A 13,850-nucleotide genomic window follows, 5' to 3' on the forward strand; every position below is an offset into this window, starting at 1 on the left:
GATATGTGTCAATATGCACTTCAATGTATGTTAACGTACACAAACCAAGAAGTAAGTGTATGGATAAAAAAGCAGAGACCCTTTTGGTTTTCTTTTCAAGTGCATCTGAACTAGATTTTCAATTTTTCACATGTCAAATTGTTGTAAAGTTTGGCATAGCAGAAAAATTGAATGTTTGGGAAGGACCAGTTTGCTTTTTAAGGAAAAGAGTCACTCCAAACCCTGCTGACATGTTACTCTTTGGTAAGACTTGCATTTATACTAAATATGCTTAACATATCATCTTCAGAGGGTGGAATTCACAGTCTCCCGTGACCTGGAAACGCTAAGTCGTTCATTTCCTCAGAAGAGTATGCATCTGGCTGTGACATGCTGAATAAATCCATCATATTTCTATCAGAAAGTAGTATTCCAATTTAGATTGCTTAACCCAAACAATCATATTGTGCCCACAGATAAAAACTGACATGAAAGAAAACAACTAACTATTGACTGAATTTAACAAAGGTTCCCTTTTACCATCTTCAAACGAGTTCGTTACATGGGCCCACTTTCCCAAGTCAGTCTGTATATGCCAAGAGAGTTGGGAAGCCCAAGAAGATTTTCACCTTACACAGTGAAGAGAACAAGTGGCACTTACCCCAATTTTACATCCTCCATTTAATAAATATTGGCAACTAATTTTGATTGTTCATCCTCCAAAATGGTGAGAATCTGGGAATATCTCAACAGCTCTGCAGAACGTGCTCCTTCTGTTTGGAATGCTCTTCCCCCAGGTATCTGCACAGCTCACTCCCTTTTGTCCTTCAGACCTTTGCATAAACTTCATTTTACCTGTGAGGCTTACTCTAATCAGTTCATTTTAACCTACCACTGCACTCCCTATCACGTTCTCAACTTCTGCTTCTCAATAGCACTATTATATTTGATTTTCTACACATCTTTTCTGTTTTTAGTGTCTCCTCACACTAAAATGTAAATTCCAGAAGGGCAGAGAGTTTCACTGTTTAGCTCACTGCTGTATCTGCAGTGCCTAGAAGAGTGCCTGGCTCATAGCAGGTGCTCAATAAATATTTATTTGTTTGATGAATAAGGGAATGATATCCCCCAAATATAGGTTTGCAACACTTCTGGTAGATCCTATAATGTCCCAGTTTTATATATAAATAGAGCTTCTCGGGGCACCTGGGTGACTCAGTTGGTTAAGCATCCAACTCAGGTCATGATCTCATGTCCGTGAGAGAGCCGTACATCAGGCTCTGTGCTGAGCATGGAGCCTGCTTGGGATACTCTCTCTCTCTCTCTCTCTCTCTGCTCCTCCTCTGCTTGTGCTCTCTCATTCTCTCTCTCAAAAATACAGAAACATTATAAATAAATAAATAAATAAATAAATAAATAAATAAATAAATAAATAAAATAGAGCTCTTTATCAGGGATACAATCTACTAAAAGGCTTATTTTCTTTTCAAAACAATTATAAAAATGTTGGTTGGAACATCCAGCATCTTTTTTTCAAAGACCTCAAAAGTCCAGGAACCTCATAAGTTGCAGTGATTTGTGTCCTAATCTTGATCTATCGCTGTCTCAGCAGGGTGACCTTGTCCAAATCACTTAGAATCTTGGAACCTCAGTTGTACAGGAATGAAAATTAAAGAACACGAAGTAAATGGTGATTGGTTTTGTTCCATACTCTCAAATTCCATGATTCTTAGGGTATATTCTTTCTTCCTTTAATATTTCATGTGTATAGAGCATATACTGGTTAATTAAAAATCCAGACAAAATAGAACACTTGCTCAAAAGATATAGAAAATAAGGAATCAGGAAGATCTGTTATCTGGGCTTTCATATAAAAGTTTTTATATGGAATTTATGTGAAAGTTATTTAAAAAGTCAAATGTTTTAGCTCCTTTGTCATTACCTCTGCCATTGACAGCTCTGAATTTGTGAATTACACCCTACATAAGCACAGTTCCAAGTTTCTTTTCTTATCCAGATTACAAAGCCACTGAATTGTCTTTTCATCTTGGATGCTCCATTGAACATACTATACAATTTTTCAACACCATAATTTGATCTGAGAACATCTGCAAAAAATCTGGAATGCATTTTTCCCCTTCTCAGCACTTGACTTCAAGCCTCACATGTCAGACATTCTTCCACAGTTTCTGTGACATATTATTGGGCAAACCATCAGCAATACTTGTGTTTTGGAGAGTGCCAATATGAACAGGAAATGAGCCAGGTTAACATCATCATTAACAGAATCTTAACTACCTGTTCAACCTACGGATAAATCTGTTCTTTTAGAAATAATAATCTTGCGGCATTTTCCTATTATTCTTCATTTGAAATGGTTTCTTAAGTACAATCAAGATTATTTCATTCACATATTTATTTTCTCAAATAATTGAAACTTCCAGGAAAGAACTGCAAGGCATTCCCTGGGGTCACTGTCTTAAAAGGTAAGGAAGTTCAACTAAACATTCACATTTTACCTCAATCACGCACACACAATAGCTAATGTTTCCTTTCTCTTATTGTATTCCTTCACTCTAGGCCTTATTCCCTCCTTTCCACAAAAATTCACCCGGAAATGCCGCCACTTCCTTTGATTTCCCCTCCCTATTTTCCCCCTTCCTTTCATATTTGCATTTGATCACTCCTTTATTTTCATCTTATTTTCTTGTGGATTTCTAGCTATCTGCTACTTTTCTCTGCTCTTCCTATGTATCTTGGAAGATTTTATTTATTTTTGGTTCTGACAGATTAGGTGTGTTAAACAGCTGAAATTTACTTTCTCATGATTCTGGAGGCTGGAAATTCAAGATCAAGGTGTCTGTAGGGTTTCTTTGGGGGCCTCTCTCCTGGGCTTGAAGATGGCTGTCTTTCTCTGTCTCTTCACATGGTCTTCCTTCTGTGTGTGTCTGTGTCCTGATTTTTTATTCTTATAAGGATACCAGTTATATTGGACCAGGGCTTATCCATGTGACCTCATTTTACCTTAATCACTACGTTCAAAGTCCTATCTCCAAATACGGTCACATGTCTTGGGTGTTAGGGGCTAGGATTTCAACATATGAATTTGAGGGAACACAACTCAGCCCATAACTGGTCCCTTCCTTCTCTTTTCTCTTTGATTATTCACCTACTATTTTTCTATGCTTTCCTATTTCATTTTTATGATTTATTTATTTACTCTGGTCTCTATTCATTAGACCAATCCCTTTTTCATGCCCCAGGGACAATCTTATCCCCACTGCTCTCCAGAGACACTCACCCCCAAGAATCCCAGCAACAAGAAAACAATCTGGCTTTTTGTCTTGAGACCAAAGAAAGGAGTTTGAAGATAAGATGTGGAAGTGGTCACATATGGCTCCTCCACTCCGAACCAGATGCTGGGAGATATCATCCAGCCAACATATTGCCACAGACAAAAACGAGAAGGGGACAAAAAGGCCAAGCTGCCAGATTTCAAACTTTGTATTTGTTTCTATGAAGGGTTAGAAGTGTATTGTCAATTTTTTTTTCCTTTTAAACTTGCTGCTGACTCATCACACTTAATAACTGAGCAGAAATATATCAGTTCTTCTTTCACTTTCATCATCCTTAAAGAAGGAAAAGCAACTAATCTTATCATTAGCCACTCAAACACTACTCAGTGACTGTGCAGCCACAGAACTCCAGAGAAGCTCTCTGGAGGTCTTCTTACTCAGAGGTGTGGTGGGAGCAACTTGCATTCCTGACTAGCCTTCTCCACTGTAGGAGTCTTAACTCCATTCTTTTGCTCTGAGTGTTTGTTGAATCGGAGCCTTTATTCTTTTCCCCAGTCTAGCATGTATAGGAGAGATGCTCCTGCCCTGGAGACATACCGTGCTGTGTTCAGTCTGTTCTGAGTTTCCCAACAGGCAGAAAAAGCATATGCTTAGGGCACTCTGCAAGGCAGGATCATCAAAAAGATGTTTGAAAGAGTTTTATATTTAATAATGATATCTCTCCAGAAAAGCATTAAATGGGCCATCTTTGAGGGGAAAAATTCAATCTTAATGGACTTATTTACTTTTATTTTACATCTTGGTATTATTATTTCATAATTTTTAATTACATATCTCAGAAGAATGGGCACAAGATAAGATTCTTGGTACTATTCTTTCTAATTGTCTTAGTCCGACTCATTTTATATTTAAAGTACAATTAGAAATTATTTATTGTAAGAAGTGTGAATATAACTAGCATTTTAACTACTCTTGAATAGAGTTAGTTTTCAAAAGGTATTAAGTTTAAGGCATTGAAAAAAGGCATGATTCAAAATATTCACTGGCTCTGGTCTTGCAGCATTTTTATTTCATTGTGGATCATCCATGTATTTTTCAAACTCCCTTAAGTTCTTATTTATTGATGTGTCTCTAAGTATTTAGTTCATGGGAACTGATCCAAAAAGAATTGCAAGGGTGCCTCATTGAGGATTAAAGCCATAGAGTGACAGCTCAATCCTTGGCCTACCTCCATCTGGAGGCTTCAGTTCCATGTAGACACCAGCACGTATCCTCTCCCCATTAGAGTGAATTTAAAAAAGTCTAGGTTAAGAGTGGAAAAAAAAAAAACATCCAATTAGCCTATTTGCCCTCCTTGGTCTCAAGGTCCAGTAACTGAGTCCCAGTACTGGTAAACTGCCAATCTCCCAGTCCCTCTGGGATTGTAGCCTTCCTCCAACTCATACCAAAGGACTTACTTTCAACAACTACACCACAATGTCTCTTCACAACAGAAGCTCATTCAACTTAAAGACAACACTGGGGAGGACTTATGGCAAACGTTAGCCCCATTTTTTGAGGTATCATCTACCAGTTTTTCAAGTGAGGAAATTAGTTCAGTGACTTGCTCCAAATCCCATCTGATTTGGCATATATTGTCATTATCTTAGCTCTACCCTTTCTCCCAAACAACATCCTCTTCCCTGCTTCCTGTTTCCTGCTTTCCACAAAAAAATTTGACATCCAATTAAAGCAGTACATTTCAAATGAGATTTAGATACCCAGGAACTATTTAAGAGCAAAAATTAGAAAAAAAAAAAAAAAGACACAAAGTATCTTGTTTAGACATTAGAGTAGTTCATGCCCCTGTACTCCAATATAGACTCCATGCATCCTTCTGGATAAGAGTGACCTCTTGCCCCACTCTTGCCCTTATCATATCACTTACAAAAGGCCATGGTTGAGAGTCAAATACTGACTCTTGTCTATGCAAATTGAACATGTCTTTTGTTCAACAATTTACAGTACGGTTTTCGTGTTGAGAGCCACAAAGCTCAGAAAGTAAAGTAAACACTAGAAAAATTTAAGAATCGGCATTGCATTTACTGGGATGCTGCTTTTGGTTTATCTAAATATTTTCCACTCAAATGAACTTTAAATGACTTGTATATAGTGTATGTCCTCATCTCTACAAGAACCACTTGAATAATGCTGTAATTAATATGCACCATCACACAAATAGGCCCTGTGAATATAAATACACTCTCCACACAGCGTACCTACATTTGTACTTATTCTCTAAAATAAACAGCAATTGATGCAACTGGAGTGATGTGTACAATCTGCAGCAGAGTACTGAGCATGCGGAATGTACTAAAAAAAATGCATTTGTGATGGAGCCAATATTAAGCGCGCAGCAACATGACTGATGGGAGTTCTCTGTAGTAAAAGTCCACAGAGTGGGAAACATCTTGCTGTGTTATTATACAGGGCAACGTGTGAAAGCTAATATATAACAGTTGTAGAAGCAAATGATTTGAATGAGTCTCTATTCAAACCTCCAGAGGGCCATAACTGATTTTCAGTTTTAGTTTTAGTTTTAAATCAGAGCAAAGCAATAACAATTTAAATAATCTTTTAAGGCACGGGCTTCTTTTTGCTGCTGGATATGTCACTTTCTGGGGAAAGAGCTAAATGGTCAGAGTACCAGCATGCTGTCTTTCTTAGCAGAAAAGGAGGAAGAAGGAGGATTTATGAGTGGCCTTGGAGTCCAGTTTTCTGTAGGATGACACCTTTGGCAAATGAAGAGGGGGACTCATGCCTATCCTCACAGTGTGGTGGGGAATAGTGATAGGGAAACTGAGGCAATGTCCTCAAATATCTTCATTTTAGGGAAGTGCAATTTGAGATCCAGAAAAGCAGTGTGACTTACTTACGATCACACAAGTACCTTAATGGCAAAGCCAGGCCCTTAACCAAACCTCTGAATCCCCTGCCTCTGCATGCTTGGTATTTGGAGATGAGGCAGGAATTGAAGATTGTCAACTTAGTGTCAATTTATGAAGCTACAAAAGAATTCATATCTGAAAAATCCTTTTTTTTTTTTCTCTCATACAGACACACCGACCTCCAGAACATGAGGTCGAAAGTGAGCACTGGTATCCAAGGGGCAGGCCAATTACCATTAAGAAATCTGTTCTTTCTATGTGCTCCAAGAGCTGTTCACACCCAGCTGCACAACCTCACAGGGCTTTAGTCAATGGTTACAGGTCACTCGTCTGCCACAGTGCTCTGGAAAGTCATAAGGCAGGGCAGAATTTCTGGGTCAGAAAGGATCTGAGAGGCCATCTATTCCAATGTCCCACCATTTCCAGAAATCTTCCCTGTCACGTTACTAATACTACATGATGGTTCAGCCTTTGTTCTAGAACTCCCAGTGGCAGAAGCTTGCTATATTCTGAGGCTGTGTGACCCATCCCATTGTGCTATTTATCTGGAAATTGGTGACCAGGACTACAAAGTATGGTTGTATAAGCATTTTGAGATGTGTACAGCAATGTCCTGGTGAGCAAAACAGTAGCAATGCCAATCTAGTAGCCTTCTGTTCTAAAGTAATTGCGTCTACCCGGATGGAGGAGGATTCTTTGTACAAAAACATCTGTCTCCCAAGCTGGGTGTCTGTGAAGCTGTCAGTGACTGGGAGGAGGAAGGGAGAAGGAAGTCCAACATTTTCCAGTTTACACAATCACTAGTGGTGGTCTTAGTGGCAATATGTATAATGCTTCTAGACATGAGGGGAGAACTGACAAGAAAAGGCCGTAAGAGAAGTGTGCTGATGTGGATACTGAAGCCCAGAAGTGATTTCTCCAGCGCGGTAAGAAGATAAACCAACTGTTTAGTCTTGCGCCACCAGTGAGCTTCTGCGCTCAACAAAAGTCGAAGTCTCCGGGACCTTTTAAAGATGAAGGGAAGCGGTACTTGGGGTCTTTGACTGCACAACCTCAAGGGTGAAAGTGAAGATTGTGCTGCTAGAAGTCCACTATCCTGAAAGTTCTCCTAATGTCAGACCAGTTCCTTGAACATCCAGATCCAACCTAACTTTCAGGCTTCATTTCCTGCCATTTTGATACCTCCCTTAACTTAGTCACCACTCTTCACCAAAGTGACACCATCTACATTCCAGCCACACTGTGCTCTTTGCCATTGCACAAACACCTGACTCTTTGGCCTACTATCCCTCCATGCTAAGCTCTTTCCTCCGATTTGTCTAGCCTCTCCCTGGAATTGCCTTGGCATATTTCCATCCGTAATCCTGGATCCAGCTCAGTAGTTATCCCCTTTGAGAACATGTCTTCCCCCAGCTGTTTCCATAACTCTCGGGTCTCAAAGATGGGTACTGTTTCTTATTTAATTTCAAATATCTCTGGGCCCTTGATATTTAAAACGGAGAAATGAATATCTTGTTATATCCATTTCCAAATCAGGGCCATCTGAAACAGGCTTTCACTGGACTTTGCTTTTATGTGGCTATAACTTTCCTACACTATCTTCCACTAATTTTATTCTCAAATTCTTGAGATTCCAAATCTGTGCATTCTTTAGATGTTTAGTTTCCTTATTGAACATAGAAATGATGATGTAAATATCTCATCGGTTTAGAGGATTAAATGAGATAATGTATGTACAATGCTTAGCAAAGTGCCTGGTATATTAGCAGGGGCTCGATTATTATTGGTTTATATTCCATTCCCATGGTGCATCTACTTTGGGATCAGACTAAAGGGGGATTTACTAAATCGTAATGACTAACCTTCTAAAACTAAGTTAGAAAACCACTGGCATTAACTAAAAAGAAAATAGATGTAAAATCTTAGAAGAACATGAGCTTTGCTTTAAATTGTGACCCACGTCTATCATAGCAGATGATTGTTCTATTGACGTTTTGGGGAACTCACTTTCAGGTCGAAACTTTCTGAATCCCACGAATGTTTTTCAAAGACTCAGGACTGTTAATTCGAACTAGAAATGAGATAATAGTGTGTGACTAAATACTTGCCTTACTCTTGGTCCATCTCCTTTTATGGCTTCTTGCATAAGTTAAGTCCCTGCATTATGGAGGAATCTCCCTAATGCATAGTCTAAATATTTCATATGGGATTTACAATCTATAATCATTGCTCTGAGTTTAGTTGACATCGGAATCAGACTATCTCCCTCTTCCACATAAAACTCACTTTATTATAATTTTAGGTCATAGGTCATGATTTAAGCTTTTCCTTCATGAGGCTAACTCATCTCTGTTCCTTGCAGCCCCCAGCTGCATCATGTTTTTTAAATCCACTTGCTTTCATTTAAAATCACTCTAAAGCATATCAGAATGGGGCCCTGAATGTGTTTTTCTAGTTAATGAAAACCAGTATCACTGCCACATCCGTATATCTCAAAGAACACGTTTAATCTCATCCCGATCTGTCACAATTATTTGTCAGGCTGAGAGCTATTGATTACGAATGGTAATTACTTGCTTAAGGAATCCCTCCCCAGGTTCTGAATTTCAAATCACAGCACCTTTGGGCTTGCTGCAGAGGCTGTTCCTTGGACAGAGGAAAGAGGAGGTAACTGAAGCGGCGAGCCTTTCCTCTGGAGGCTGCTGAAGAGATTGATGAAATCACAGATAGTTTTTAACCAAATACCAAGCCTACCTGACAGAAACCACACAGCAATTCAAAGGGTCCAGGAGTAAGAGCAATGCATTTTAAACATACTCCCAGCCGTTGGTCTGTCAGTAACAAATTAGACTTGTCACTTTCTCCAAGCAGATTTAGTAAGGACATTACCAATGTTAATGATCTGTGCTTGCCACTAGAGGAAGAAGCTGGAAACAGAGTTTGGTAGCGCCAGGGGAAACCTTTCATTTTCCTTCCATTCTTTTCCTCTGGCTGCACGGAAGCAAGACAAGGGCCGCTTTTCCATAGTCGTCCTTCTCTCAAGTTTGGGAAGTGTCAGATGATATGAAAATTTCCTTTACATTCTACTCAACAGACAGGCCAACACTTACCCACTGTTTACTCCTATGTGTGAGTTCAATTTAGGACTGTCAGGGGAACGAACCTCCAAGAGGAGTGTGTGTGTGTAAATGGAGGGCTTGTTGTACAGGATGCGGGCTTCCCAGGTTGTCCCTGGGGAGGTAATGTTTTAAGAACAGTGTGTTTAAAACAGGATCCAAACTCCCCTGGACCCGGCTTTACTGAATCCCATTTTCTAGAGGGAAGAACTTGAAACTAAAGTGCAAACAGTAGCCCAATGCTGTAATGATGAACTACCCACATGGCACATGTTCACCGTTAGAAAGAAAACTCCTTTCATTTATCCCCAATAATTAAGGATTTTTTCCTTTAATGCATAGATGCAATGCCAGTGATAAGTCCCCTTTACTTTCTTAAAGCGTATTTTTCAAAACTTATTCAGAAAAGCAAACAATGGTGAAAATGGGATGTCTCTCCAACCCAATTGTGGCCATTTACTTAGTAGTAGATATGTAGTAGATAATGGAAATCAATCCATCTAAAACTACCAAGTTCCAGTAATTATTTCAGGGACCTAAAGTTCAAAATTGAAAAAAAAAAAAAAAAAAAGAAGAAGAAAAAAAAACTTAATGGCGATGGCTCAGGTTGAAACTGGTTGAAAATTAATTTCATCCAACACCCATAGAGGTTATTAGATATAAGACAGACTAAAATGTTGCATTACATTAAAGGAAAAAATGGGTTTCAGAGAATAGACTATAAGTCTGGCTATATTAAAAGTGGACTATTTATAAATCAAAGTCTCCTGAGTTTGTCAATAGTTTTGCATTTACTTTTGAGATCAAGCAACAGGTCACGTGACTCACAGGCCTAGGCCCAGAGACCCACAAATGAGTTAATAAAAACCATCATTAAGGGTGATTCAGGAGGGAAATGTATTTCATGTTCTTGATATTCTAAGATCTTTTTTTTTTTTTTTTTCTTATGGCTGTGGGGGGAAAAAAGATCAATGACAAAGAGAGCATGGATCAAAGAGACAGACTTTGCTGTGTTCGTTTTCCTATAGACTTGACTGAGTCTGGTTTGCTTTCAAGCTCTGAGTTTGCAGCGGCTGGGTAACCGGAAAAACGCCCCAAAGAGAGGAAGCAAAACCGCAAAAGTCCAAACAGGCAGCTTGAAGGAAGGCTTTCAGAAACAGCTCTGGTTTACTCCCGCCTCCCCCACCCCTTCTGTATTCCAAGCCAGCACCTGCCCCAGCACCAAAGCAGCAATCAAGCCGTGTGTGCGCTTCTTACCATAAGCTAACACCTTTCTTTGCCTTGATTCCTGGGCTTTGAAGTCTTTTACTGCACACGCACATACATCAGGTTGAATTTCTACAGGGCAAACTTCAGGTTTGTTTTTTTTTCCTAAGATTTTTTTCTTTTTTTTTCCCCTCTCTTGTCTTCTTGTTGCTTTTTTTATATACATTTCTTCAGCATGTACTTCACCCTCAATCCTATTTTCCTTTTTAGAGCTGTCGTCCCTGACTAGCCATTCTTAGTCAAGAGACGACTAAGTTCTGGGAGGCATCTCCCACTGGGAACTCTGCCTCCGTGCAAGCAGGTTTGAATTGCAGGTTGGCTGCATTTTTGATAAGTCCTGAACATAATGTACTATCAACCAGGGATGGAGGAAGCCAGTGGCATTTGGACTGAGCCACTCAAGGAACATATTTTTCAGACATATTGGATTTTGCAAAGTCTGCATCGGATTTTGCCCCACAGGTGTACTACTTATTTATTCCTTTAATTTCCAGGCCTTTGTGGATTTAAGAGGGCCTGAATCCATAGGAGCAAATTACAATGAAGACTTTAACAGCTCTGCTTAAAACCCAAGATGCAAAGAAAATCTAAATGGATGTCAATTCTGAACTTAGCGACAAATGGTCTATTTCCAACATGCTGTACAACTGTGCTCAAAATCCAGGAGTAAGCAAAGGATAAAAATGAAGTAACACACACCAGTATATGTATTTGCCAGGCTTTGCCATAGTAGCAGCAAACTCAGTATCTTGGTGGATAATAACACAAACATCTACTGCTTACTCACAGGTCTGTGAATTGGGTGTGGCTCTGCCGGGCTCAGCTGGGCTTGGCTCCAGGCTACTATTTGTCTTGAAGTCTGCTCTGCTGGTCATACCCTGGGAACTTCAAGGAGAACTCAGGGAATAGCCACTATTTGGGATGTGCTGGTGACAGAAGACAGAAATTCAAGACAATGAGCAGAAACATAGAATTCCTCTTAAATGCTTCACTTGGAGCAGGTATAGTATCACCCTGCTTGTATTTCGTTGTCCCAAGCAGGTCACATGATCAAGCCCAATGTCAATGGGGCATAGGAAATATAGTATAATAATAATAAATAAATATTTGGTCTTTGTTCCTGGTTCCTGGCATAGATTTCCTCAAACTCTCAGAATCTACTATCTTTTATATGCTAATTGGATGACTCATGAGGAAGGGGAGCCCTAGGTAGCTTCAAGATGGGTGATGGTCACATGAAAAACCAACAATGAGAATGCAGAGTAGAACTTTTAGCCCTGTCCCCATGAGGGTAGAGGGACTTGCGACTGAATTAAATCACCAACATCCAGTAATTTAATCATGTGTTCCTATATGATGAAACCTCCACAAAAACTCCCATGATGGGGTTGAGAAAGCTTCTGAGTTGAAGAATGCATTGATGTGCAGTGAGGCATGAAGTTCTGTGTCTCCCCACTCCCACTTTGCCCAATGCCTCTCTTCCAGTTGGCTGTTTCTGAATTGTATCCTTATAAGAAACCAGCAACATAACTGAAGCACCTTCCTGAGTTCTATGACTCATTTTAGCAAACTATTAAAACTTGGGGTTAGGGGTGTTCAACCCCTGAGTTGGTACTCAGCAGGAAGAAGTGCGGGTAGCTTGGGGACCCCATTTTCAGCTGATATCTGAAATGGAGACAGTTTTGAAGGACAGAGCCTTTAACCTGTGGGCTCTACACTATTGATGTGTGGTTATTGTCAGAATTGAATTGTTGGCTACCCAGTCAGTGTTGAAGAATTGGAGACTTGGAATGGCATATTTGGTGTCAGAAAACACCACACAGAAGGATATTTTAATCACCGGGAAACAAGGCTTAGTACTTATGAGCAAATAATATAGTCCACCACAAGGTACTTTGGAACAGATTTAAATACATTACAAATACTTAGCACTATTGAAGGTCCTCAAATCCCAATTTCCCAGTCTACTCCCCACCTAAATGCAGCAAACAGTATCATCTCCATATTTCATAAAAACATCAACATCATTCAGCATTAGCCAGAGGAGATCCTTTGTTTCCCAGTGAACATTTCATATAACTTGAAATGATAAAAAATAAGAATTATGGGGACATGGTCTGGGTCCCTAGGTAGGTTTCAAATACTTGAAGGAAAATATTCTATCACTATGCTATCACTATACTCCCTGTACTGACCTACACAAAATCTGACACATACACAGTGCCAGGTATGTTTTGCTCATTGATAACCTATAGTTCTTGGTGGAAGAACTTTTACTCTTATGTGTGGAGTTATAAAGGCATTTACTTAAGAGTGTTTAAAAGACTCTCCCCAAGAATGTCATATATTTGTTTTCTCAAACTCTACACAGATCCCTGGCTTGTCTTCAACTTAATTTACAGAGTCAAAAAAGAAAGACAAAAAAGGTAAAAAATAAATCTAGCATAGTCCTGGGCGCTTATCTTTCCTTAGTGCCTTTGATCCTCATGACAGCTCTATAAGGGGGATATTACCACCCTTGTGTTCAGCCCCAGTTTTCCAGATGAGAAAACTGAGACTCGGAGACAAATGTACACAACTAGCATGTAGTAGAACCGACACTTGACCTTAGTTCTATGTAACAAAAGCTTTTCCTTCTACTCAATATTTTTCTATAGCAAAAGTCCCAGGCTCAACCTTGTTGAAGGAAAGACTAAATAAGAAATGTTGTCATATATATTATGAAATCAATAAAATGTTACCTGAATTTGGAAAAGAAAGGGGGCAAAGTAAGACTATATTAACCTGGATAAAGGAGACTGATGGTAGAGATCTCGAACATAAGTTATTTTTTTATAACTAGGGTTTGTTTGCTCATTTCCCAGACCCCTCTATGTGTCTTACACTCCACAAGTATACAATAAACAACCCCTTACAAGTGGGCAGAAGACCTGAAGAGACAATTCACCAAATAAGCACATGGAAACATACCCAATATCACTACTCATTAGGAAAATGCCAATTAAAACTATAGTGAGATATTACAACATACCCAACAAAATGGCTAAACTAAAAAAAAGAAAAAGAAAAAAGATTCAGACAATAACAAGTATTGAGAACAATGTAGAGTAACTGGAACTCTCATATACTGATACAAAGTAAAATTCTATACCAAATTCCACAACCACTTCATAAAACAGTTTGGTGGTGTTCTAACGGTAAATAAACCGTATGATCCAACTATTTGGCTACTAGATATTTTACCAAGAAAAATAAAAATATATGTG

Source organism: Lynx rufus, unplaced genomic scaffold (assembly GCF_022079265.1).
Source record: "Lynx rufus isolate CCGP_SWC_20201006 ecotype Redwood Valley unplaced genomic scaffold, mLynRuf1.p SCAF_3, whole genome shotgun sequence".
Taxonomy (NCBI): Eukaryota; Metazoa; Chordata; class Mammalia; order Carnivora; family Felidae; genus Lynx; species Lynx rufus.